A 26,299-nucleotide genomic window follows, 5' to 3' on the forward strand; every position below is an offset into this window, starting at 1 on the left:
ACAAAAGCCAGGCGGTGGGCTCTTGCCCTACGTCCCACAGCTGATCTCTCCCGCCGAGAGAGCAGCATATCCAGCATTTGAGGCAATAACCTCAGCTGATACCTCCAGTTGGGCCGTAGGCTGGACAAAGGACACGAACTTCATACCTGGGCCCCTGCCCCCCACTCTTCCAATCCTACCCCTGCCCTTCCAGAGACCTAAACTGGCCCCTGAACTGAGGCGTAGTGTCAGATTACAGAGGAGCCTTAGTGCTCAGGCTCTGGGAAGACTGGCGGGCAGCTCTAACCCAGGGAAGAGGCTGGGAAGTGTGTGATTATTGCTGGGCTGGCAGAGAAGAGACTCCTCCACCCCCAGCCACCACCTTTTGTGGCCTGTGGGAAGAGTGTGAAATGGCTGGGCTGGGAGAGAGAAGACCCCTCCATCCCCAGCGCCCATCCTTTCTGGCCTGCCTAGGGCAGGGCAATTACAACTGCAGAGACACTCGCAGGGATCAGCAGTAAGCGGCAGACGCAGCTCTGGCCTTTCAGCAGCTCAGAAATCTCCCGCCTGCCACACACACACACACACACACACACACACACACACACACACGGAAGAAGTGCCCTAAGACTCAGGAGAACTGGACACAGGGCTGGTGGTGCTACTCTCAGTGCGCATATGTGCAGGCAAGGGCAGAAACCGCACTGACTTTGTAAAAACTACCATTCAGACCCCATAGCCTGACTCATCTAAAACTGCAGTTCCAAGGTCACGCTGGGCACCAGGTGATTGGCTCTGCCTGCACAATACTCAGAGGACTCCTTGGTACAGCAGAGGACAACCTGGAGATTACTTGGTGGGCTTAAGCAAGGACTGGCGCTGCTGTTTTTGTTTTGTTTTGTTATTGTATCTTTGATATTTTTCCTGTGTTGAGTGTGGGTTGTCGGTTGTTTTTACATGTGAATGTACTCAGTTTTTTCTTTGTTGTTGTTGTGCTTGGTGATTTGCTTTGTTCTGAAATTGCCCTACCAGGGCCCAGCTTAAGAGGCACAAGATTCAACATATCCAGAGGCCAACTCCAGACCAAACCAGAGTACTACTGGGTTTGACCTACAAGTGACACACCCAGAGGGAATTCTCTACAGGCACAAGAGCTCATAGAGGCCAGACCACATTTAAGCAGTCAACCCTCATGCAGCAGAACACCCTCCAGTGGGCAGAGCCAAGTCTCACAACTAGCCAGCCTAGGAGTTAACCCCAGCTACTCACAAGTGAAAAGCAATTAAAGATCTTCTTTAACAGGACAATATACACAACACAAGAGTCACCTTTGGAGCACAAGCAGAGGAGAAGAACGAAGTAGTGCAAGTCAAATATAAAGGACACATACTACATAAGATAACCCAGCAAGAACTAAGAACTCTAGGGGATCTACCTAATACATCAAAGCAAACACAGAGAGTCAGCCAGAATGGGGAAACAAGGAAACATGTCTCAAATAAAAGAACAAAAGAAACCTCCAGAAGTGGAACCAAATGAAACAGAGGTAATCAACCTATCAGAGACAGAGTTCAGAACACTGATGATAAGAATGTTTAAGGAGTTGAGAGGCGACATAAAGAAGGATGTAGAAATCATAACGAGCAACCAGTTAGAACTAAAGAACCCAATTACTGAAATAAAGAACTCACTTGAAGGAATTAACAGCAGGTTAGATGAAGCAGAGGACTGAATCAGCGACTTAGAAGACAAGTTAGCAGAGATCACCCAAACAGAACAACAGAAAGAAGAAAGAATAAAAAACAATGAAGATGGTTTAAGAGACCTCTGGGATAACATCAAGCGCAACAACATGTGCATCATAGGAATACCAGAAGGTGAAGAGAGGAAGCAAGGGATTGAGAACATATTTGAAGTAATAATGTCCGAAAACTTCCCTAACCTGATGAAGGAAACCGACATACAAGCCCAGGAAGTGCAGAGAGTTCCAACCAGGATAAACCCAAACAGGTCCACACCAAGACACATTATAGTTAAAATGGCAAAGGTTAAAGACAAAGAGAGAATCCTAAAAGCAGCAAGAGAAAGACAGAGGGTCACATACAAGGGAACTCCCATAAAACTATCAAATGACTTTTCTACAGAAACATTGAAGGCTAGGAGGGAGTGGCAGGAGATACTCAAAGTGATGGAAAACAAAGGCCTACAACCTAGATTGCTTTATCCAGCAAGGCTATCATTTAAAGTTGATGGAGAGATAAAGAGCTTCCCAGAAAAGAATAAGCTAAAGGAATTTATTACCAACAAGCCAGCATTGCAAGAAATACTGAAAGGACTACTGTAAATAAAAGAAAGATGAAAACAATCTAAGTACAAATTTAAAAATGGCAATAACTATGTACCTATCAATCATTACTTTCAATGTAAACGGATTAAATGCTCCAATCAAGAGACATAGGGTGGCTGAGTGGATAAGAAAGCAAGACCCTTGTATATGCTGTATACAAGAGACTCACCTCAGATCAAAAGACACACACAAACTGAAAGTGAAGGGTTGGAGTAAGATATTTCATGCAAACAGAAATGAGAAAAAAGCTGGAGTTGCAATACTTATATCGGACAAAATAGACTTTAAAATGAAGAACATATTAAAAGACAAAGATGGGCACTATATAATAATAAAGGGATCGATTCGACAAGAGGACATAACCCTAGTAAACATCTATGCACCCAACATAGGAGCACCTAAATATATAAAACAGGTATTGACTGTCATAAAGACAGAGATCAACAGTAACACTATCACAGTAGGGGACTTCAACACACCTCTGACAACAAGGGACAGGTCTTCCAGAGAGAAAATCAATATGGAAAAAACAGCCTTAAATGATACATTGGACCACTTGGATTTAATCGATATTTTCAGAGCATTTCACCCCAATGCTGCAAAATACACATTCTTCTCAAGCACACATGGAACATTTTCCAAGATAGACCATATGTTAGGCCACAAAACAAATCTTGATAAATTTAAGAAAATTGAAATCATACCAATTGTCTTCTCTGACCACAGTGCTATGAAATTAGAAATGAGCTACAGGAAAAAAAATGGAAGACACACAAATTCATGGAGGCTGAATAACATGTTACTAAATAATGAATGGGTCAAGCAGGAGATCAAGGAAGAAATCAAAAGATACCTTGAGACAAACGAAAATGACAATACGACGACCCAAAATCTATCAGATATCGCGAAAGCAGTCCTAAGAGGGAAATTCATAGCATTGCAGGCCTACCTAAAGAAACAAGAAACATCACTAATCAATAATTTATCTTCACACTTAAGGGATCTGGAAAAAGAACAGCAAAATAAGCCCAAAGGGAGTACAAGGAAGGAGATAATAAAGATCAGAGCGGAAATAAATGAAATAGAAACCAGAAAAACAATACAAAAGATCAATGAATCCAAGAGTTGGTTCTTAGAGAAGATAAACAAAATTGACAAACCTTTAGCCAGACTCATTAAAAAAAAGAGAGAGAGGACCCAAATTAATGAAATCAGAAATGGAAGAGGAGAAGTGACAACAGACACCACAGAGATACAAAAAATCTTAAGAAATTACTATGAGCAACTGTATGCCAACAAATTTGACAATCTGGAAGAAATGGACAATTTTCTAGAGGTGTACAACCTTCCAAGGCTAACTCAAGAAGAAACAGAAAACCTGAATAGACTGATTCCCACAAGGGAAATTGAATCAGTAATCAGCAATCTCCCAACAAACAAAAGCCCTGGACCAGATAGCTTTACAAGTGAATTTTACAAAACGTTCAAAAAAGAATTATCACCTATTCTCCTCAAGCTCTTCCAAAAAATCCAGGAAGGAAGACTCCCAAACACTTTTTACAAAGCCACTATCACCCTGATCCCAAAATCAGACAAAGACACCACAAAAAAAGAAAACTAAAGGCCGATATCGCTAATGAACATAGATGCAAAAATCCTCAACAAAATATTAGCGAACAGAATTCAGCAATACATTAAAAAGATCATACACGATGATCAAGTGGGATTCATCCCTGGTATGCAAGGGTGGTTCAACATCCGCAAATCAATTAATGTGATACACCACATTAACAAAATGAAAAGTAAAAATCACATGATCATATCAATAGATGCAGAAAAAAGCATTTGATAAAATCCAGCAGCCATTTATGATAAAAAACCCTTAAGAAAGTGGGAATAGAGGGATCATATCTCAACATAATAAAGGTCATATATGATAAACCCACAGCTAACATCATACTCAATGGGGAAAAGCTAAAACCATTCCCCTTAAGATCAGGAACAAGGCAAGGTTGCCCACTTTCTTCACTTCTATTCAACATAGTGCTGGAAGTTCTAGCCACAGCAATCAGACAAGAAAAAGAAATAAAAGGCATCCAAATTGGTAAGGAGGAAGTAAAATTGTCATTATATGCAGATGATATGATACTATATAGAGAGAACCCTAAAGACTCTACCAAGAAACTATTAGAGCTGATAGATGAATTTAGTAAAGTAGCAGGATACAAAATTAATATTCAGAAATCAGTTTGTATATACCAATAATAAAACATCAGAAGGAGAAATTAAAAAAGCAATCCCATTTACAATTGCTCCAAAGACTATAAAATACCTGGGAATAAATTTAACCAAAGAAGTAAAAGATTTGTACTCAAAAAATTATAAGACACTGAAGAAAGAAATGAAAGAAGATACAAATAGATGGAAACACATACTGTGTTCATGGATAGGAAGAATTAATACAGTTAAAATGTCCATACTGCCTAAGGCAATATACATATTCAACGCAATTCCAATCAAACTACCAAGGGTATTTTTCACAGAAATAGAACATATAATCCTAAAATTTATATGGGACCATAAAAGACCCTGGATAGCCTCAGCAATCTTGAGAAATAAGAACAAAGTGGGAGGTATAACAATACCTGACATCAAATTATACTACAAGGCTACAGTATTCAAAACAGCATGGTACTGGCATAAAAACAGACACACAGATCAATGGAACAGAATAGAGAGTCCAGAAATAAATCCATGCCTATATGGTCATTTAATCTATGACAATGGGTGCAACAATGTACGATGGGGTAAAGACAGTCTATTCAATAAATGGTGCTGGGAAACCTGGACAGACACATGCACAAAAATGAAGCTGGACCACCTCCTTACCCTATATACAAAAATAAATTCAAAATGGCTTAAAGACATAAATGTAAGATCTGAAACCATAAAATTCCTAGAAGAAAATACAGGAAGAAACTTCACAGACATTACCTGGAGTAAGATTTTTACTGATATATCCCCTCATGAGAGGGAAGTAAGAGAAAAAATAAACATGTGGGATTACATCAAACTAAAAAGTTTTTTCACAGAAAAGGAAACCATCAATAAAATAAAAAGGGATCCTACTGAATGGGAAAAGATATTTGCCAATGATATATCTGATAAGGTGTTAATATCACAAATTTATAAAAAAACTCATTCAACTCAACTCCAAAAAAACAAACAACCCAATTAAAAAATGGACAGAGGACATGAAGACACATTTTTCTAAAAAGGACATACAGATGGCAAACAGACATATGAAAAACTGCTCAACCTCACTAACCATCAGAGAAATGCAAATAAAAACCACAATGAGCTACAACCTCACCCCAGTCAAAATGGCCGTCATCAATAAATCAACAAACAACAAGTGCTAGCGCGATGTGGAGAAAAGGGAACCCTTGCGCACTGTTGGTGGGATTGCAGATTGGTGCAGCCACTATGGAAAACAGTATGGAGGTATCTCAAAAATCTGAAAATGGAACTACCTTATGATCCAGTAATTCCACTCCTAGGTATCCAAAACTGGAGAAATCCAAAACTCCAATTCAAAAAACTTTATGCACTCCTATGTTTATTGCAGCACTATACACAATAGCCAAGACATGGAAACAACCGAAATGCCCATCGGTAGATGACTGGATTAAGAAACTGTGGTACATTTATACAATGGAGTCTTACACAGCCATAAAGAAGAAAGAAATCTTACCATTTGCAACAACATGGATGGACCTAGAGAACATTATGTTAAGTGAAATAAGTCAGACAGAGAAAGACAAATACCATATGATCTCACTTATATGCGGAATCTAAAGAAAAGAATAAATGAATTAACTAATCAGAAACAGTTTTGGAGACATAGAGGAAAAACTGAGGGCTGCTAGATGGGTGGGGGGGTGGGGATAAGGGGGAAGGTGAGAGGATTAGAAAACAGTCAGTAACCACAAGATGGCTACGGGGTTTTGAAAATTAATTTGGGGAACGTAATCAATAATGTTGTAAAGATTTTGTAGGGTATCCGATGGACACGTGTCCCATTTGGGAGACAGTGGAAATGTAATGGCTCTGTGCAATGTCAGAGGGATAGTAGATGGAGGGGAAGGGGGTTCACACAGTGTGAGGGATATAAATGATAAATGTCTAAGAATTACTTTGTCTTGTGCACCTGAAACTAATAATAAAAAGAAACAATATAAAAAAAAAATTTGAGTAACAACCACAACAGCAAGCAGTAATGGTAAAATAGTTGGATACAAGATAAATATTGAAATATCACTAACTTTTCTTTATTTTAATTATAAGGGCCTAGAAATAGAAATGAAAATAAATTTTTTCCTAATATAGACAAACACTACAAAATAATTAGGGATAAATTTGCCAGTATGGTTTATAAAGAAAACTACAAATCTTACTGAAAAACATAAAATATTAATAAAATATGAAGAATTTAAAAGTATACAATAAACAAAATCAACAGATAAACAATATATTTAGAAAAAAATTTTAAAGTGCTAAGGTCAATTAGAGAATAAATATCAGTAATACAGAAAGACCTTACAAACTGATAAGAAAAGACAAGCAAATGAACAGGAAAATAGCCAAAGTATATGAAGATTCACATGAAGAACAAATTCACAGAAGTGAAAATCAAAAAGATCAAACAATATATGAAAATATGTGCAAACTCCATAGTAAGGAAGATGCAAATGTATGATAACGAGGTACCACCTTAAATATATAAGCCCATCAAAGATTAAATGAGACACAAAATACCTATTGCTAAAAGAGATATGAGAAAAGCAGTACTCACATACACGGCTAGGAGAAATATGTATCATAGCCTTTGGGAAAAAGAATCTAGCACCAACTATTATTTAAAATACAAATAACTTCACTTCGTATACTCTCTACCGTAGAGATAAAGGCATCCGAGAAGACATATATGGTAGGATATTTGTTGCAGCAGTATTCACGGTGGAGAAAGCGGAAAACTAAAGTGAATGTGTTTGCATGCATCCATTCAGAAACAATGTCTTTACTGAACTTCTGCTGGGTGCTTTTTTTCTGCATACACACTGTAAAGAATAGTAAAGGGCTCTCCCCCTCAGAGAACTCTGACTGTATAGGCGAGGAGTTAAGGCCTATAGACACAGTTATGTAACAACACCAAACAGGGTAATTCAGACAGAGGACCCAATAAAGAAAGGCAAGGGGTAGGAGTGGTGAGCAGAAAAGGCAGTGTGTGTTCCAGAGATTGGAAGTGATCCCACCAGAGAAGAGAATCACGTCTCAATTACAAAAAAAAAAAAAAAAAAAAAAAAAAAGAGAAAGGAAGAAAGAAAGAAAAAATCATTAATTCTTGATTAATCCTGATGAATGGAGGAAGACTGAAAAGCAGCATAGAATAGGGAACTTGACATGGACTTTGTAAATATCCTAAAGCCTTTATAATACAAATAGAGCAGTAATAACCAGAATTTGAAAGGGGAAAGAAAGGTATGACAAACTAAATTAATTTTCATGAAAAAGAAATTTGTTACTAACACTGAAAAGTCAATTGACATGGATTCAAGGTTTTCCCTCTAATAAGGTCTCCCACATTGGCATTCAGAAGATCTAAGTGAATGGGAGAGGACTTAAAATTATAGTTTGCAGGAGAGAATTGTGTATAACCCACAAACACTCTTATCTGGATGCGAAGGCACTATGTTGTATATCTGTACATTGCTGCAGAGAAACTAGCGGAAGCTGCCCTGGTGGTAAGAAGCATGGCACTCTCTGACCCCACCTTCTTGATTCAGATCTGAGCTGAGGCTAAGCTGGTGCAGGAAGTAGCTAATATATTGATTCCAGAACAAGCATTTTGAAAGATACCAATCTGCGTCATGGAAAAGGCTAAGTAAAAGTTAATAAATAATATAAAACCCTATTCTAGTCCAAAATGGTCAGAACATAATTGGGACATTGTTTTAAAATTCTGTCTACCATCCATTGTATTAAATAAAGCTAATTTAGAGGAAATCAATCAGGTCAGCGACAGTGACTAAAGGAACTGAGATGTTTAGATTAGAAAGAAAAGACTTACGGATATGAAATCTGCCATCAAATATTTGAAATACTATTACAAAGAACAGCAAAATAATAGAAAGGGCTTTTAACCCAGATAGGAGTTGTACTGTTATAGACTTTAGGATTCCTTTTTAACCTGCAATTCTGGGAAATTTGTAATAGGTTCAGGTTCAGAATGCCCAGGGCCCACCCTCCTGGCATCAAAGGCAAAGCATAGAGCAGAGTCCAACATGCTGGGGCCAGTGCCAGTAGGGCTTCCTGTAGTGGTAATTTGAAGAAGGGCATTCAGAGGACAAGCCAAAGGGTTAGTTAACAAACAGGAAAGCTGGACAAACGTCACAATAATGAGAAGATGGAACTCAAAAAAAAAAAAAAAAAAAAAAAAATGGCAAGGGCAACTAGAGAAACGGAAAATTCAGGATGGTATAATCAGAGGGACTAGAGTAGAAGGGAAGGAAACTAATGAAGCTAATGATTGGAAAGGGATGACAGAGTGACAGAGCAAGAGTCAGGTTAAGACAAGGATTAATTCAGGTCAAAGCTTGTGACCACCATGTTAAGTATGATTTGTGCTCAGCACAGAGTAAACACTCAATAAACATGACATATTATTATTTGAAATTTTACCCTGATTAGCAGAGTTGCAATCAAGTATTCAAAATGACCAACATATACTAAATCAGGACCAGATCATGGAGGGCCTTGAATGTCACCCTAAGGAGTATGGGTGTTATTTTACAGCCAAAAAGAAACACAAAGTTGGCTCAGTTGATTAGAGAGTGCTCAGTTGATTAGAGAGTGCTCATAACACCAAGATCGCTGGTTCGACCCCCACATGGGCCACTGTGAGCTGTGCCCTCCACAACTAGATTGAAACAACTACTTGACTTGGAGCTGATGGGTCCTGGAAAAACACACTTAAAATGAAAAGAAAAGAAAAAAAAGAAAGAAACACAACGTTATCTGAATGGGGATGAGCTTTAGGAACATTACTCACTCAGCACTGTGACAAATACATGTATTATAAGAAATGAGGCAGAGCCATTAGGTAAGGCTTCTTGCAAAAAGAAAAAGAATGTCCTTAACGGGGAGGGGGTGGGCTGGGAGTGGGTGATATAAGAACAGCTTAGAGTAGGAATCTAAGGACGCATCACCTAACTGAATGACAGAGCTGACTGTGTATACAGCCAACACGGTCAATAAAAAGATACAGTATAATGTATTTTCCTTATTCAGGATATGACAGAGCAAGCTGAGCATAACCAACTCCATTAAACACTGCTCACTCCAGCTGATCTTAAATCAAGATAGACTCTTTAATGACTCTGACGTTTCAAGCACTTGAAACGCAAGGCTTTGGTTCTTTTCATGACTGTTTTCTTCATTCAACTGCGTTCAAGAAGAAAGTTAAATTTAAAATTCTACTTAAATCTGAGCTGATCAGGGTTTATCCACTAGAACAGTAAGAAAAAAAGAAGGAAATATGCTCTCACAGAAGCTAAAGAAAGGGGAATTTTCAAGGATGGAATGATCCAGTTTCAGAGGCTGTAGAGTAATATCATAAGAACTGAAAAATGGCCAAGTATTTTTTTAAATTTATTTTTTATTAAAATATTGTTGATATAAAATATTATGTTAGATCCAGGTCTACAACATAATGATTCAACATTTATATACCTTATGATGTGATTATAATAAGGTACTTCTAGTAACCATCTATCACCGTACAAAATTATTGTGATATTATTGACTATTTTCCCTATGCTGTGCATTACATTCCCATGACTTATTTATTTTATAACTGAAAGTTTGTACCTCTATTTCCCTTCATATTTTCACTTATCCTTCATGACCCACCCCTTTGGCAACTCATTTGTTCTTTGTATCTATGAGTCTGTTTCTGTTTTGTTCATTCCTTTTTTTTCTTTCAGATTCCACATATAAGTGAAATCATATGGTATTTGTCTTTCTCTGTCTGATATATTTCACTTAACATAATACCCTCTAGGTCCATCATGTTGTCACAAATGGCAAGATTTCATTCCTCTTTATGGCTGAGTAATACTCCATATATATATATATATATATATATATATATATATATATACATATATATATATATATATATATATATATATATATATATATATATATGAGGTCGGACAATTAAGTTCAAGAACTTATCTTAGAAAAAGTGCTACATACCTTATTGCTGAATATCACTATAGTCACCTTTGAAGTACTCCCCTTGGGAAGCTATGCACTGACGCCCGCGCCTAGTCCACCCTTCAAAGCAATTTTGGAACTCTTTTTCTGGAATGGCCATCAGAGCTGTCTTCGTATTACCCTTGATGTCCTGAATGTCATCAAAATGACTTCCTTTCAATATTTCCTTTATCTTCAGGTAAAGAAAGAAGTCATTGGGGACCAGATCAGGTGAGTAGGGAGGGTGTTCCAATACAGTTATTTGCTGGCTAAAAACTCCCTCACAGACGTGGGAGCTGGTACATTGTCATGATGCAAAAGCTGTGAATTGTTGGCAAAAAGTTCAGGTTGTCTAACTTTTTCACGCAGCAAATATCTCTTTCCATGCAAATATCTCTTTCAGCATTTCCAAATAGTAAACTTGGTTGTTTGTCCAGTTAGCACAAATTCATAATGAATAATCCCTCTGGTATCAAAAAAAGAGGTTAGCAACATCGTTGCAACAAGTTCATGAACTTAATTGTCAGACCGTGTATATATGTATATATACACATATACTGTGTTTCCCCGAAAATAAGACCTAGCCGGACAATCAGTTCTAATGCGTTTTTTGGAACAAAAATTAATATAAGACCCAGTATTAGATTAGATTAGATTAGATTAGATTAGATTAGATTAGACTGGATCTTATAGTAAAATAAGACATATTTTATAGTATATAGTAAAAAAAGCCTTATATTAATTTTTGCTCCAAAAGACTCATTAGAGCTAATTCCCTGGCTAGGTCTTATTTTTGGGGAAACATGGTATATGTGTATATATTCATATATGTATATATTATATATATATATATATATATATATATATATATATATAATCCCACAATTTCTTTATCCATTCATCTATCAATAGATCCCTAAGTTGCTTCCATATATTGGCTATGGTAATTAATGCTGCAATGAACACAAGAGTGCATATAATATCTTTTTGAATTACTGTTTTTGTTTTCTTCTAATAAATACCAAGAAGTGGAATTCCTGGATCATATAATAGCTCTATTTTTAATTTTTTTATAAACCTCCATACTGTTTTCCATAGTGGCTGCATCAGTTTGCAATCCCACCAACAGTGCACAAAGATTATCTTTTTTCCACATCCTCACCAACATTTGTTATTTCTTGTCTCTTTGTAATAGCCATTCTAACAGGTATAAGGTGATATCTCATTGTGGTTTTGATTTGCATTTCCTTGATAATTACTGATGTTGAGTGTCTTGGCATAGAATTAACCCTGGTCATTCGCAGATTTATGAGACTCTACAAGAGTAAGACTATTTATTGAAAGTACAAAAAGAGAGAGAGTTCTGTATGGAACTGGCAGAAGTTTTGCCAGGGTTGTCTGAGAGGGAGAGCTGCCAAAATAAAGGGGTAAGAGGGATACTGGCAAATGGAGTTGTGCCAGGGCAGAGTCCAATGGGGACAGCTGCTCTGATGAGAAGGAGTGCTGGGGTTTTATATTTTTCCATGCAGGATGTAGGGTGCTTGTCAGCTTGCATGGGGGCTGCTGTTACAATTGTTTTCTCCTGCGAACTGTCCTGTTCCCATCTATGATGGACGTCAGCTTGCAGGGGGTTGCTGTTGCGATTGGGAACTGTTCTGTTCCCACCTATGATGGGTGTAAGGTGCTTGTCAGCTTGTAGGTGCAGTGCTGGCCAGGGGAGTTAGAACCAAGTGGTTATAATGTTTAAGCTCATTCCTGTTAGTCCACAAGCTCGCTCCTGTTAACTCTTTGCCTGTCCCATTCTGCCAGCTCACAAGGCCACTCCCGTTAATTCTTTGTATCATCATTGAACACCTTTTCACATGTCCACCTTTTCCTGTCAGATATACACATTGCAAGTATTTTCTCCTAGTCTATGACTTTCTGTTTCTTTTTCTTTTTTTCCTTCTTCTTCCTCCTCCTCCACTCCAGTTCAAGCTTTTGTTTCTCAGTCTAGTTATGTAGGGCGCAGCTCCCTGGCCCACATGGAAATAGAACCAGCAACCTCGGCATTAGGAGCACGGTGCTCCAACCACCTGAGCAACCGGGCCTGCCTGACTTTTTGTTTCATTATCAGTGTCTCATTGAGAGCAGAAGTTCTTAATATTCATAAATTACATGATATGTATTTTACATTATGGTTAGTGCTTTCAGAGTTTTAAGAAATCCCTGTGTGCCTGAAAGTCATGAAGATGTGTTCCTATCTTTTTCCCTAGAAACTTAATAGTTTTAATTTTTCAGTTTAGTCCCGTCATCCATTTCAAACTAATATTTATGTATCCCATTGACATTGCAGTTGAGATTAATATTTTTTCCATGCAAATATCTCATTGTTACAGCAACATTTTTGAAAGACTTTCCTTTCTCCATTAAATTATATTGATGCCTTGTTGAAAATCAATTGACTTTTAAAATGTGTATGTTTATTTTTGGTCTCACTATATAGCAGTTTTATCAATCTTTTATTTATGCTTTTTTCAATGTTTATGACTTTATGGCAGCTTCTTAATAATTTAATAAGTTTGGAGTCAATTAGTGTAACAACTGCAACTTTATTCTACTTTTCAAAGATTATATTTTAGGTCCTTTGCATTCTCATATAAATTTAAAATTAAGTTATCAGTTTCTACACAAAACAAATAAGCCTGCTTAGAATTTAAATAAGATTGCCCTGGATCTATACATCAAGTTGAGGAGGACTGACATCTTAACAATATTGAGTCTTCCAACCCATGTGCCCAATCAAATCCAGCAACATGTAAAAACAAATCTATTTATCTTTTCTCTGTTTGGTTCTGTTAATTTTTGCTTTATGTATTTTGAAATATGTTATTAGGAACATACACATTCAGGGTTATTAGATCTTCCTGTTGAATTGGCCCTTTTATCATTATGAAATAAGTTAATCTCTGATGACATTCCTTGTCTGGAAGACTCCTTTCTTTGCAGACTGATGTGACTATGTTATGCTTACTGCTTTTATTGCATATTTTCCCACCCTTTTATTTTCAACCTGTCTATGTCTTTATATTTATATTGCATCCCTGAGTATAGTTGGATCTTGCTTTAAAAAAAAAAAAATCTAGTCTTCAATCTCTGTTTTTTTCACTATATCAGTTCATTTACGGTTGATGTAATTACTGATATGATTTAGTTTAAATCTATCCTCTTGCTCTTTATTTTCTGTTTGTCTGCTTTGTGGGATTTTTTCCTTCTCACTGTCTTCTCTTCAGTTGAGCATTGCTTAGAATTTCATTCTGTCTCCTCTATTTAAGTTTTCAACTACCTCTTTGTATTATTTTATTTAGTCCTTTCTCTAGATTTATAATACACATCCTTAACTTGTTATAATTTATCTAAAATTTATATTATTAAACATATACTAATATTATTGGATATACACTGTAAGAAGTTTACAACAGCAAAATTTCACTTATATCCCTTCCTGCCTCTTGTGCTATAGTCATATGTTTCATTTCTGCATGTTTTAAACTCAAGATACATTTTTATTATTTTTACTTTAGTCAATTGACTTTTAAAGAAATTAAGGAAAGAAGACAGACATTTATATTAACCCACATATTTATAGTTTCCAGTTCTTTTCCTTCCTTCCTTTTAATCAAAACTTCCATTTTATATCATTTCCTTTCAGGTTGAAAAGCTTCCTTTGACATGTCTTGTAATGCAGAGCTGCTGACAACATATTTACTCTGTTTTTGATGATCTAAAAGTGTCTTTATTTGCTTTTTTTGTAATATTTTCTTTAAAAATTTTATTGGGGTAAAATATATATAACATAAAATTTGCCATTTTAACCCTCTCAAGTATATAATTTAGTGGTATTAATTACCTTCATAATGTGCAACCATCACAACCATCTATTTCCAAAACATTTTGATCACCTCAAAAAAAAGTCTGTAGACATTGATTATGCAATAACTTCCCATCCACCCTTCTCCTAGACATGGGTAACCTCTAATCTACTTTCTGTCCCTGTGAATTTGCCTATTAAAAATATTTCATATAAGTGGCACCATACAATATTTGTTCTTTTTGTTTATTTTATTTTACTAAACACAATGTTTTCAAGGTTCATCCATGTAGTCGCATATATCAGAATTTCATTCTTTTTTAGAGCTGAATAATATTCCATTGTATGTTTATAATCACACTTTGTTTATCCATTCACCTATTGATAGACACTTGGGTTGTTTTCACCTTTTGGCTATTACGAATAATGTTACAATAAATATTGGTGTAAAAATATCTGAGTCCCTGTTTTCAATTCTTTGAGGCATATAATTAAGAGTGTAATTATTGGATCATAGTCTATGTTTAGCTTTGTGAGGAAAGGCCAAGCTATTTTCCACAGCACCTGCAGCATTTTACATTTCCCCCAGCAATGTGCAAGGGTTCCAGTTTCTCCACATTCTCATCAACATTTATTTTCCTTTTTTAAAAAAAATGATAGTCATCCTAGTAAGTATGACATACTACCTCACTCTGGTTTTGATTCTGGTTGATTCATTTTTCCTAATAACTAATGATGTTGAGCATCTTTTCATATGCTTACTGGCTGCTTATATGCCTTTGGATATGTCTTTTAGAGTCCTTTGTCCATTTTTGAATTGCTTACCTTTTTGTGTGTTGGGTTGTAGGAGATTAGATATTGATATATAGGTACAGATATAGATATAGATGATATAGATATAGATATAAATTATAGATAAATATATATAACCAAAAAAGTATACACATTTTAAGAAAGGAAAAAACTGTATTAAAATTGTAATACTCACTATATGCTGATAACAAGATACAAGTCACATTTGACTTCTGCAATTACAAGAGGTGCTCAAAGTGGTTACCATCAGCATCCAGACACTTCTGATTACAAAAACTACTGCTTGAGCAACACTGATCAAAGTGTCCACTTGTATACATTTTTGTGGCAACCCCAGTGTGTATGTGTATATATACATTCCTGTTAGCCCAGAAGATCGCTAAAATAAATAAAAAATAAATGTATATATTTATTTTTTTCTTGATATTAATCCCCTATCAGATATATGATTTGAATATATTCTCTCCCATTCTATAGCTGTCTTTTCATTTTCTTGATTATGTCCTTTGATATACATACGTTTTTTATTTTGATGAAGTGCAATTTATCTAGTTTTTGTTTTGTTGCCATTTCTTTTGGTATCATAGCTAAGAATCCATTGCCAAATCTAAGTTCCTGTAGATTTACTTCTATGTTTTCTTCTAAAAGTATTTTTATAGTTTTTGCTCTTATACTTAGGTCATTGATCTACTTTGAGTTAATTTTTTGTATGTGGTGCAAGATAGGGGTTGAACTTCATTTATTTTACATATGGTAATTCAGTTGTTTCAGCACCATTTGTTGAAGAGGCTATTGTTTCTCCTTTTTTTTTTTTTTGTTTCAGGTGTACAAAGCAACATAATAGTTAGACATTTAGCTCCTCATAAAGTGATAACCCACCCCCCAAGCTAATACCCTTCTAACATCTATTATTTATTTGTCTATTGAAAGGACTGGGCACCCTTGTCAAAAATCATAGGTGTATTTGTGTTTTTCTGGACCCTTCATTTTATTCCATAGGTCTATAAATCTATACTTATGGCAGTACTACTTTGTTTTACTTACTGTAGCTTAGTATTAAGTTTTGAAATTGGAAAGTGAGAAACACTGACTTTTTTTCAAGACTATTTTGATTATTCAGGTCCCCTTGCAATTCATGAATTTAACAATTAGCTTTTTCATTTTTGCCAAAAAATTGTTTTTGAAATTTTGATAAGGATTGTGTTGAATCTGTTGTTTTCATTTTTTATATTTAGGATAATTTCCTGAATATAGAATTCTTAGTTGGCAGTTTATTTTTTTCCTTTAATACTTTAAAGATGTCATTAACTTGGTTCTAGCCTTCAATGTCTCAATCAGTTTTCGTATTGTCATTCACTTATATTTAATACGCAGTTTATTCTTCTGGCTACTTTTAAGCTTGTTTTGTTTTTAATCTCTAGTTTTCAGCAGTTTGGTTATTGTATGCTTAGGTATAGTTTATTCTGTTTGGGGTTTGCAGAGATTCTTGAATGTGTGAGTCACTCTGAGCAAATTTGGAAATTTTTCAGCTAATATTTTTTCATGCTTTCTCTGCCCCACACCCTCTTTTCAGATAGCTTTCTGGACCTCCTATTACACATATATTTCACTATTTGTTTCTTTTCACAAGTCATCTAGTATTTGTTCTCTTTTTATTTCAATTTTGTTTTCTCTGTGTGCTTCAGCTTACATGACTGCTATTGTCCTGTCTTCAAATTCAATGATTCTTTCTTTTGTTGTATTCAATCTACTGTTAATACCTTCAAAAATTTCTGATTTTATATGTTTTGCTTTTTATTTCTAGATTTCCTTTATGCTCTTTAATGGAATCTCTAAATCTCTCCTGAAATGACGAGTTTCTTCATCCATTATATCTAACTTTTTCTATATACTCTAACATTTATTGTAGTCATTTTAAATAGCTTTTCTACTAATTGAAACATCTGGGTCATTTCTATTGATTGATTTTTTCTCTTTATTGATTTTTTGGTATGTCTATAAATTTTGCTTGTTTATTGGACATTGTGAATAATACAATATGAAGATTCTGGGTTCTGCTATCTTCCTCTGAAGAGTGTTTTGTTTGTTCTACCAGGCAGTTAATTGCTTGAACGCACAGAGGATTGATTACACACATTTTTTTGGGGGGAGAATCTATTTCAGTTTTTCCTTTAGTCTTACAAGGAATCTCTTTGTCCTGAAATGTAGTCTTACTCCTAAGGTATGACCCTTCTGAGGTTTCAATGGAGAGCCCAAAATGGTTACCAAGATCTTTTAAATTGGAACTTGACCTACAAGTACTGTTTAGAAGGACAACAAAGAAAACCTGTCATCAGTGAGTTCTGGTAAAGATGGCAGAGTAGGTAAACACTGTGCTTACTTTCTCTCATGACCACATCAAAAATACAACTAAACTGAAAAACAACCATCTTTGAAAATTGCCTGAAATCTTGCTGAATCAAAGCACTGCAACTAAGGATGTACAAAAATAGCCACCTCATGACTAGTAGGAGGGGCAGAGACACGGAAGAGGCTGGTCCCACACCTGCATGTGACTATTAAAAACTGGGAAGGATAGCTCAGCTGCAGTGGTCCCCTGTGAATGAGCAAGGGGTTCCAGCACCACACCAGGCTCCCAAGCCCAGGGTTCCAGTGCCAGGGAGAGAAGTCCCCATTATTTCTGGTTGTGAAAACCAGTGGTCGTCAAAACGGCAGCATGAAGTGGGCTGCTGGAAATCTCCCCTAGAATTTACAACAAATTGAAAAACTATAACTCCACAAAGGACTCCCTGCACAGCAGACAGGCAAGACGAAGCGTCTCACTACTGAATTCACCTAAAGGTGGGAAAATTGCATGAGCAGCGAAGGAGGGAAGGGAGAAGTGTGGAGACAGAGCCGGGCGGGTGCAGGATGCAGACCTAGCTCAGTGCTCCAAGCTCGTTGCTTCCCAGAACTACCGCAGCTGCAGGAGAGGGAAGAACTCGGACTGCTAGGGCTCCGCTTATGGCCCACAGGGCTGAGGGGGCAGCATATAACACGGCTGAACCCAACGCTCACGGCAGAGACCTCAGAGCAAAGACTGAGGGAAGAAAGCTGAAAACGGTGGTTTAAGCTCTCACTGCCACAGAGAATGGAAACTTTAGGCACTGAGACTAGCTGCCCCCTCCCTGCCCTCCCAGAGCTCGCCCCGTCCCCATCTGCCCAGTGCTAGAAGCAGAACAGTAGTAGTGTCAGATCAAAAGAACAGAGTATTTGCAGTTCTGAAAACTGTGGTCCACAGACACAGATTTGCATCCAAACTAGTTCTGGCAAAGGGGAGGGAGCTGTGGAAGAGGACCAGCTGTGGTGGTGGTCGCCGCCATTGCTCTGGGCCAATTCTCACAACTCACCAGGCCCCGTCCAACTCATCTGGGCAGATCCCTGCAGGAGTAAACAGAACTGCTGAAACACACGGGCTCTGAATATGGTGCAGGAAGAGCTTTGAAACTTCAAAAGCTCTCTGCATCCCCACAGGGATGCGGTGCCCTATGACCCAGGTGAACTGTTACCAGAGCAGAAGCCCACCTGCCAGGGAAGCCCCCCATTGGTGAGAAGTTGGAATAGTGCAGAGAAAACATAACACTACAGTGTGAGAGAGAAAAAAAAGGCTGCAGTCACAGAGAAAATAAAGCATTCTACAAACATGTAGTGGAAAACAAAAGAAAGACCTCTTCCTATCAACCTGTTGCAGAACCCACTCCTGTAGATGTCTAGGAAAAGAAATAATAAATCATTAATTGCCATGAATAACCCAGGCAACAAGGTAGCTCAGAAAGAAAGTGAAAAGTCTCCAGAAAAGGAACTTAAAGATATGGAAATATGTGATTTAAATGACAGAGAATTCAAGATTGCAGTCCTGAAAACCTCAACAAGATGCAAGAAAACACAGAAAGGCAGTTTAATGAACTCAGAAACACAAAGAACAACATGAACATTTTACGAAAGAGATTGAAATTTCAAAAAAGAACCAAACAGAATTTCTGAAGATTAAGAACTCAATAGAAGAAATACCTTTCCAGACATACAGAAGCTGAGGGAATGAAATAGCCAGCTTAGGGAGTAGAGTTGACCAGATAGAGGAAAGAATCAGTGACATCGAAGATAGAAACCTGAAAATGACACGGATGTAAGAAGAAAGAGACTTGAGACTTAAAAGAAACAAAAGAACTCTACAAGAACTTTCTGACTCCATCAGAAAGAGCAATATAAGAATAATGGGCATACCAGAAGGAGAAGAGAGAAGGGAACAGAGAATATATTCAAACAAATTGTCGATGAGAACTTCCCAAACTTGTGGACAGAATTGGCTCCTCGAATCCAAGAAGCAAATAGAACACCTAATTACCTCAACCCCAACAGGCCTTCTCCAAGGCACATTGTATTGAAGCTGTCAAAAATCAACGACCAAGAAAGAAACCTCAAGGCAGCCAGGGAAAAGAAGACGGTAACCTACAAAGGAAAGGCCATTAGATTATCAGCAGATTTTTCAGCAGAAACTCTACGAGCCAGGAGGGAGTAGAACCAAATATTCAAATTATTGAAAGAGAGAAATTATGAGCCAAGAATAATATACCCAGCAAAGATATCCTTTAGGTATGAAGGAGGAATAAAGACCTTTCCAGACATACAGAAGCTGAGGGAATTTTCTAATACACGACCTGCACTACAAGAAATACTAAAGGAGGACCATCAACAGGAACAATTTGTGGCAACCAGAACATAAAAAGGGGGAGAGTAAAGGACTGAACTGGAATATGGGAATGGAGAAAGTAAGCATGCTGAAGAAAATGGAATACTCTAAATATCAAACTTTCTTTTACATAAACTTAAGGGTAACTACTCAAAAAAAAAATCCAGAACTGAAATATATACTCTAATAAAAGAAGAAACAAAGGGAAACATCATAGAATACCACCATACAGAAATAATAGACAACAACAAAAAGGCAAAGAAACAATGGAGACAGTCTTACCAGAAAACTAAAGATAGAATTATAGTAAATCCTCACATATCAATAATCACCCTAAATGTAAATGGACTGAACTCACCAATAAAAAGGCACAGAGTTGCAGATTGCTTCAAAAAATTAAACCCAACCATATGCTGTCTCCAAGAGATGCATCTCAGCTACAAGGACAAGCATAGACTCAAAGTGGAAGGATGGAAATTGACACTCCAAGCAAATGGTATCCAGAGAAAATCAGGTGTAGCTATACTGATATCAGATGAAACAGACTTCAGGGTGAAAAAGGTAACAAGAGACAAAGATGGACATTTCATAATGGTAAAGGGGACTATAAAACAAGAAGACATAACAGTCATCAATATTTATGCCCCAAATCAGGGAGCACCGATATATACCCAGCAACTACTAACAGAACTAAAGGGAGAAATTGACCAAAACACAATTATACTAGGGGACTTAAATACATCATTGACAGCTATGGATAGATCATCCAAACAGAAAATAAATAATGAAATAGCAGACCTAAATGACACATTAGATCAAATGGACATAATTGACATTTATAGAGCACTTCATCCTAAAATATCAGACTATACATTTTTTTCTAGTGTATATGGAACATTCTCAAGGATAGACCATATATTGGGACATAAAACTAACCTCAGCAAATTTAAGAGGATTGAAATCATACCAAGCATATTCTCTGATCACAAGGCTTTGAAATTGGATATCAACTGCAAAAAGAAAGCAGGAAAGAACACAAACATGTGGAGATTAAACAACATACTTTTAAAGAATGACCAGGTCAAAGAAGAAACTAGAGGAGAGATCAAAAGATATGTAGAGGGCCGGCCCGGTGGCTCAGGCGGTTAGAGCTCCATGCTCCTAACTCCGAAGGCTGCCGGTTCGATTCCCACATGGGCCAGTGGGCTCTCAACCACAAGGTTGTCAGTTCAATTCCTCGAGTCCCGCAAGGGATGGTGGGCTCTGCCCCCTGCAACTAAGATTGAACACGGCACCTTGAGCTGAGCTGCCTCCCGGATGGCTCAGTTGTTGGTTGGAGCGCAGGCTCTCAACCACAAGGATCCCAGGTCAATTCCTCGAGTCCCGCAAGGGATGGTGGGCTCTGCCCCCTGCAACTAAAATTGAACATGGCACCTTGAGCTGAGCTGCTGCTGAGCTCCCAGATGGCTCAGTTGGTTGGAGCATGTCCTCTCAACCACAAGGTTGCTGGTTCGACTCCCGAAGGGATGGTGGGCTGTGCCCCCTGAAACTAGCAACGGCAACTGGACCTGGAGCTGAGCTGTGCCCTCCACAACTAAGACTGAAAGAATAACAACTTGAAGCTGAACAGAACCCTCCACAACTCAGATTGAAAGGACAACAACTTGACTTGGAGAAAAGTCCTGGAAGTGCACACTGTTCCCCAATAAAGTCCTGTACCCCTTCCCCAATAAAATCTTAAAAAAAAAAAAAAAAAAAAAGATGCGTAGAAACAAATGAGAATGAAAACACATCCTAGCAAAATTTTGGGGATGAAGCAAAAGCAGTTAAGAGGGAAATTTATATCATTACAGGCCTATCTCAAGAAACAAGAAAAATCCCAAATAAATAACCTCATGTTACACCTTAAAGTATTAGAAAAAGAACAAATGAAACCCAAGGTCAGCAGAAAAAGGAAGTAATAAAAATCAGAGCAGAACTAAATGAAATAGAGAATAAAAAGATAATAGAAAAAAATTAATGGGACGAAGAGCTGGTTCTTTGAAAAGATTAACAAAATTGACAAACCCTTGGCTAGGCTCACTAAGATAAAAAGAGAGAAGACACTAATAAACAAAATCAGAAATGAAAAAGGGGAAGTTATCACAGATGCCACAGAAATACAAAGGATCATCCAAGAATACTATGAAGGACTATATGCCACCAAATTCAACAACCTAGAAGAAATGGACAAGTTCTTAGAAACATATAGCCTTCCAAGGCTGAACCATGAAGAACTGGAAAATCTAAATAGACCGATCACCAGTAAAGAAATTGAATCAGTCATCCAAAACCTTCCCAAAAGCAAAAGTCCGGGACCAGATGGCTTCACTAGTGAATTCTACCAAACCTTCAAAGAGGATCTAATAACAATCCTGCTCAAACTCTTCCACAAAATTGAAGAAGAGGCAATACTCCCTAACTCATTTTATGAGGCCAACATTACCCTGATACCAAAACCTGGGAAGGACAACACAAAAAAAGAAAACTACAGACCAATATCTCAGCTGAATACAGATGCGAAAATCCTAAACCAAATTCTAGCAAATCGAATGCAACACTGCATTAAAAAGATTATTCATCACGACCAAGTGGGGTTCATCCCCGGGGCACAAGGATGGTTCAACATACGCAAATCCATCAATGTGATACATCACATAAACAAAATAAAGGACAAAAATCATACGATTATATCAATTGATGCAGAAAAAGCATTTGACAAGATACAACATCCATTTATGATTAAAACACTTAATAAAATGGGTATAGAAGGAAAATACCTTAACATAATAAAGGCCATATATGACAAGCCCTCTGCTAATCTCATAATTAATGGAGAAAAACTGAAGCCCTTTGCTCTACGTTCAGGAACACGACAGGGATGTCCCCTATCACCTCTGCTTTTCAACATAGTGTTGGAAGTCCTTGCCAGAGCAATCAGGCAAGAGAAAGAAATAAAAGGCATCCAAATTGGGAATGAAGAAGTTAAATTATCACTCTTTGCAGATGACATGATGCTATATATGGAAAACCCTAAAGACTCCACCAAAAAGCTATTAGAAACAATCAACGAATACAGTAAAGTTGCCGGCTACAAAATCAACGCACAAAAGTCCATTGCCTTCCTATATACTAACAATGAAATCTCAGAAAAAGAAATACAAAAAACAATTCCTTTTGCAATTGCAGCAAAAAGAATAAAATACCTAGGAATAAACTTAACCAAGGATGTGAAAGACCTGTATGCTGAAAACTATAAGACATTTTTGAAAGAAATTGAAGAAGACACAAAGAAATGGAAAGACATTCCGTGCTCATGGATTGGAAGAATCAACATAGTTAAAATGGCCATATTACCCAAAGCAATATACAGATTCAATGCAATCCCCATCAAAATCCCAATGGAATTTTTTAAAGAAATAGAACAAAAAATCATCAGATTTGTTTGGAACCACAAAAGACCCCGAATAGCCAAAGCAATCTTAAGGAAAAAGAACAATAATGGAGGTATCACACTTCCTGACTTTGGCTTGTACTACAGGGCTACAATAATCAAAACAGCATGGTATTGGCAGAAAAACAGACACATAGACCAATGGAATAGAATTGAGAACCCAGAAATAAAACCACATAAATATGGACAGATAATTTTTGACAAAGAAGCTAAAAACATACAATGGAGCAAAGACAGCCTCTTCAATAAATGGTGCTGGCAGAATTGGATAGCCACGTGCAAAAGAATGAAACTGGACTGCTATTTGTCACCATGTACCAAAGTTAATTCAAAATGGATCAAAGACTTAAGCATAAGACCTGACACAATAAACTGCATAGAAGAAAACATAGGTACTAAACTTATGGACCTTGGGTTCAAAGAGCATTTTATGAACTTGACTCCAAAGGCAATGGAAGTAAAAGCTAAAATAAACAAATGGGACTATATGAAACTTAAAAGCTTCTGCACAGCAAAAGAAACCATTGACAAAATAAAGAGGCCACCAACTGAATGGGAGAAGATTTTTGCAAACAGTGCCTCCGATAAGGGGCTAGTATCCAGAATATACAAGGAACTCATGCAACTCAACAACAAAAAGACAAACAACCCAATTGAAAAATGGGCAGAGGACTTGAAGAGACATTTCTCCAAAGAAGACATACAAATGACAAATAGACATATGAAAAAATGCTCAACATCACTAATCATCAGAGAAATGCAAATCAAAACCACAATGAGATATCACCTCACCCCAGTCAGAATGGCTATCATCAACAAGACAAACAATAACAAATGTTGGAGAGGCTGTGGAGAAAAAGGAACCCTCATACACTGTTGGTGGGAATGCAGACTGGTGCAGCCGTTATGGAAGGCAGTGTGGAGGTTTCTCAAAGAATTACGAATAGAATTGCCATATGACCCAGCAATCCCTCTTCTGGGTATCTACCCAAAAAATCTGAAAACATTTAGAGATAAAGACACGTGTGCTCCAATGTTCATTGCAGCTTTGTTTACAGTGGCCAAGACATGGAAACAACCAAAATGTCCTTCGATAGATGAATGGATAAAAAAGTTGTGGTATATATACACAATGGAATACTATTCGGCAGTAAGAAAAGATGATATAGGAACATTTGTGACAACATGGATGGATCTTGAGAGAGTAATGCTGAGCGAAACAAGTCAGACAGAAAAAGCAGAGAACCATGTGATTTCACTGATATGTGGTATACAAACCAAAAACAACAAAAGAACAAGACAAACGAGAAACAGAAACTCATAGACACAGACAATAGTTTAGTGGTTGCCAGAGGGTAACGGGGGCGGTGGGTGGGGGTGGGAGATGAGGGTAAGGGGGATCGAATATATGGTGATGGAAGGAGAACTGACTCTGGGTGGTGAACACACAATGGGATTTATAGATGATGTAATACAGAATTGTACACCTGAAATCTATGTAATTTTACAAACAATTGTCACCCCAATAAATTTAATTAAAAAAAAAAAAAAAAAAGGAAACAAATGAGAATGAAAACACATCCTAGCAAAATTTTGGGGATGAAGCAAAAGCAGTTAAGAGGGAAATTTATATCATTACAGGCCTATCTCAAGAAACAAGAAAAATCCCAAATAAATAACCTCATGTTACACCTTAAAGTATTAGAAAAAGAACAAATGAAACCCAAGGTCAGCAGAAAAAGGAAATAATAAAAATCAGAGCAGAACTAAATGAAATAGAGAATAAAAAGATAATAGAAAAAAATTAATGGGACGAAGAGCTGGTTCTTTGAAAAGATTAACAAAATTGACAAACCCTTGGCTAGGCTCACTAAGATAAAAAGAGAGAAGACACTAATAAACAAAATCAGAAATGAAAAAGGGGAAGTTATCACAGATGCCACAGAAATACAAAGGATCATCCAAGAATACTATGAAGGACTATATGCCACCAAATTCAACAACCTAGAAGAAATGGACAAGTTCTTAGAAACATATAGCCTTCCAAGGCTGAACCATGAAGAACTGGAAAATCTAAACAGACTGATCACCAGTAAAGAAATTGAATCAGTCATCCAAAACCTTCCCAAAAGCAAAAGTCCGGGACCAGATGGCTTCACTAGTGAATTCTACCAAACCTTCAAAGAGGATCTAATACCAATCCTGCTCAAACTCTTCCACAAAATTGAAGAAGAGGCAATACTCCCTAACTCATTTTATGAGGCCAACATTACCCTGATACCAAAACCTGGGAAGGACAACACAAAAAAAGAAAACTACAGACCAATATCTCAGCTGAATACAGATGCGAAAATCCTAAACCAAATTCTAGCAAATCGAATGCAACACTGCATTAAAAAGATTATTCATCACGACCAAGTGGGGTTCATCCAAGGGGCACAAGGATGGTTCAACATCCGCAAATCCTTCAATGTGATATATCACATAAGCAAAATAAAGGAGAAAAATCATACGGTTATATCAATTGATGCAGGAAAAGCATTTGACAAGATACAACATCCATTTATGATTAAAACATTTAATAAAATAGGTATAGAAGGAAAATACCTTAACATAATAAAGGCCATATATGACAAACCCTCAGCTAATCTCATAATTAATGGTGAAAAACTGAAGCCCTTTGTTCTACGTTCAGGAACACGACAGGGCTGTCCCCTATCACCTCTGCTTTTCAACATAGTGTTTGAAGTCCTTGCCAGAGCAATCAGG

This window comes from Rhinolophus sinicus, chromosome 7 (assembly GCF_057876585.1).
Source record: "Rhinolophus sinicus isolate RSI-liver-muscle chromosome 7, RSI-T2T, whole genome shotgun sequence".
Taxonomy (NCBI): domain Eukaryota; kingdom Metazoa; phylum Chordata; class Mammalia; order Chiroptera; family Rhinolophidae; genus Rhinolophus; species Rhinolophus sinicus.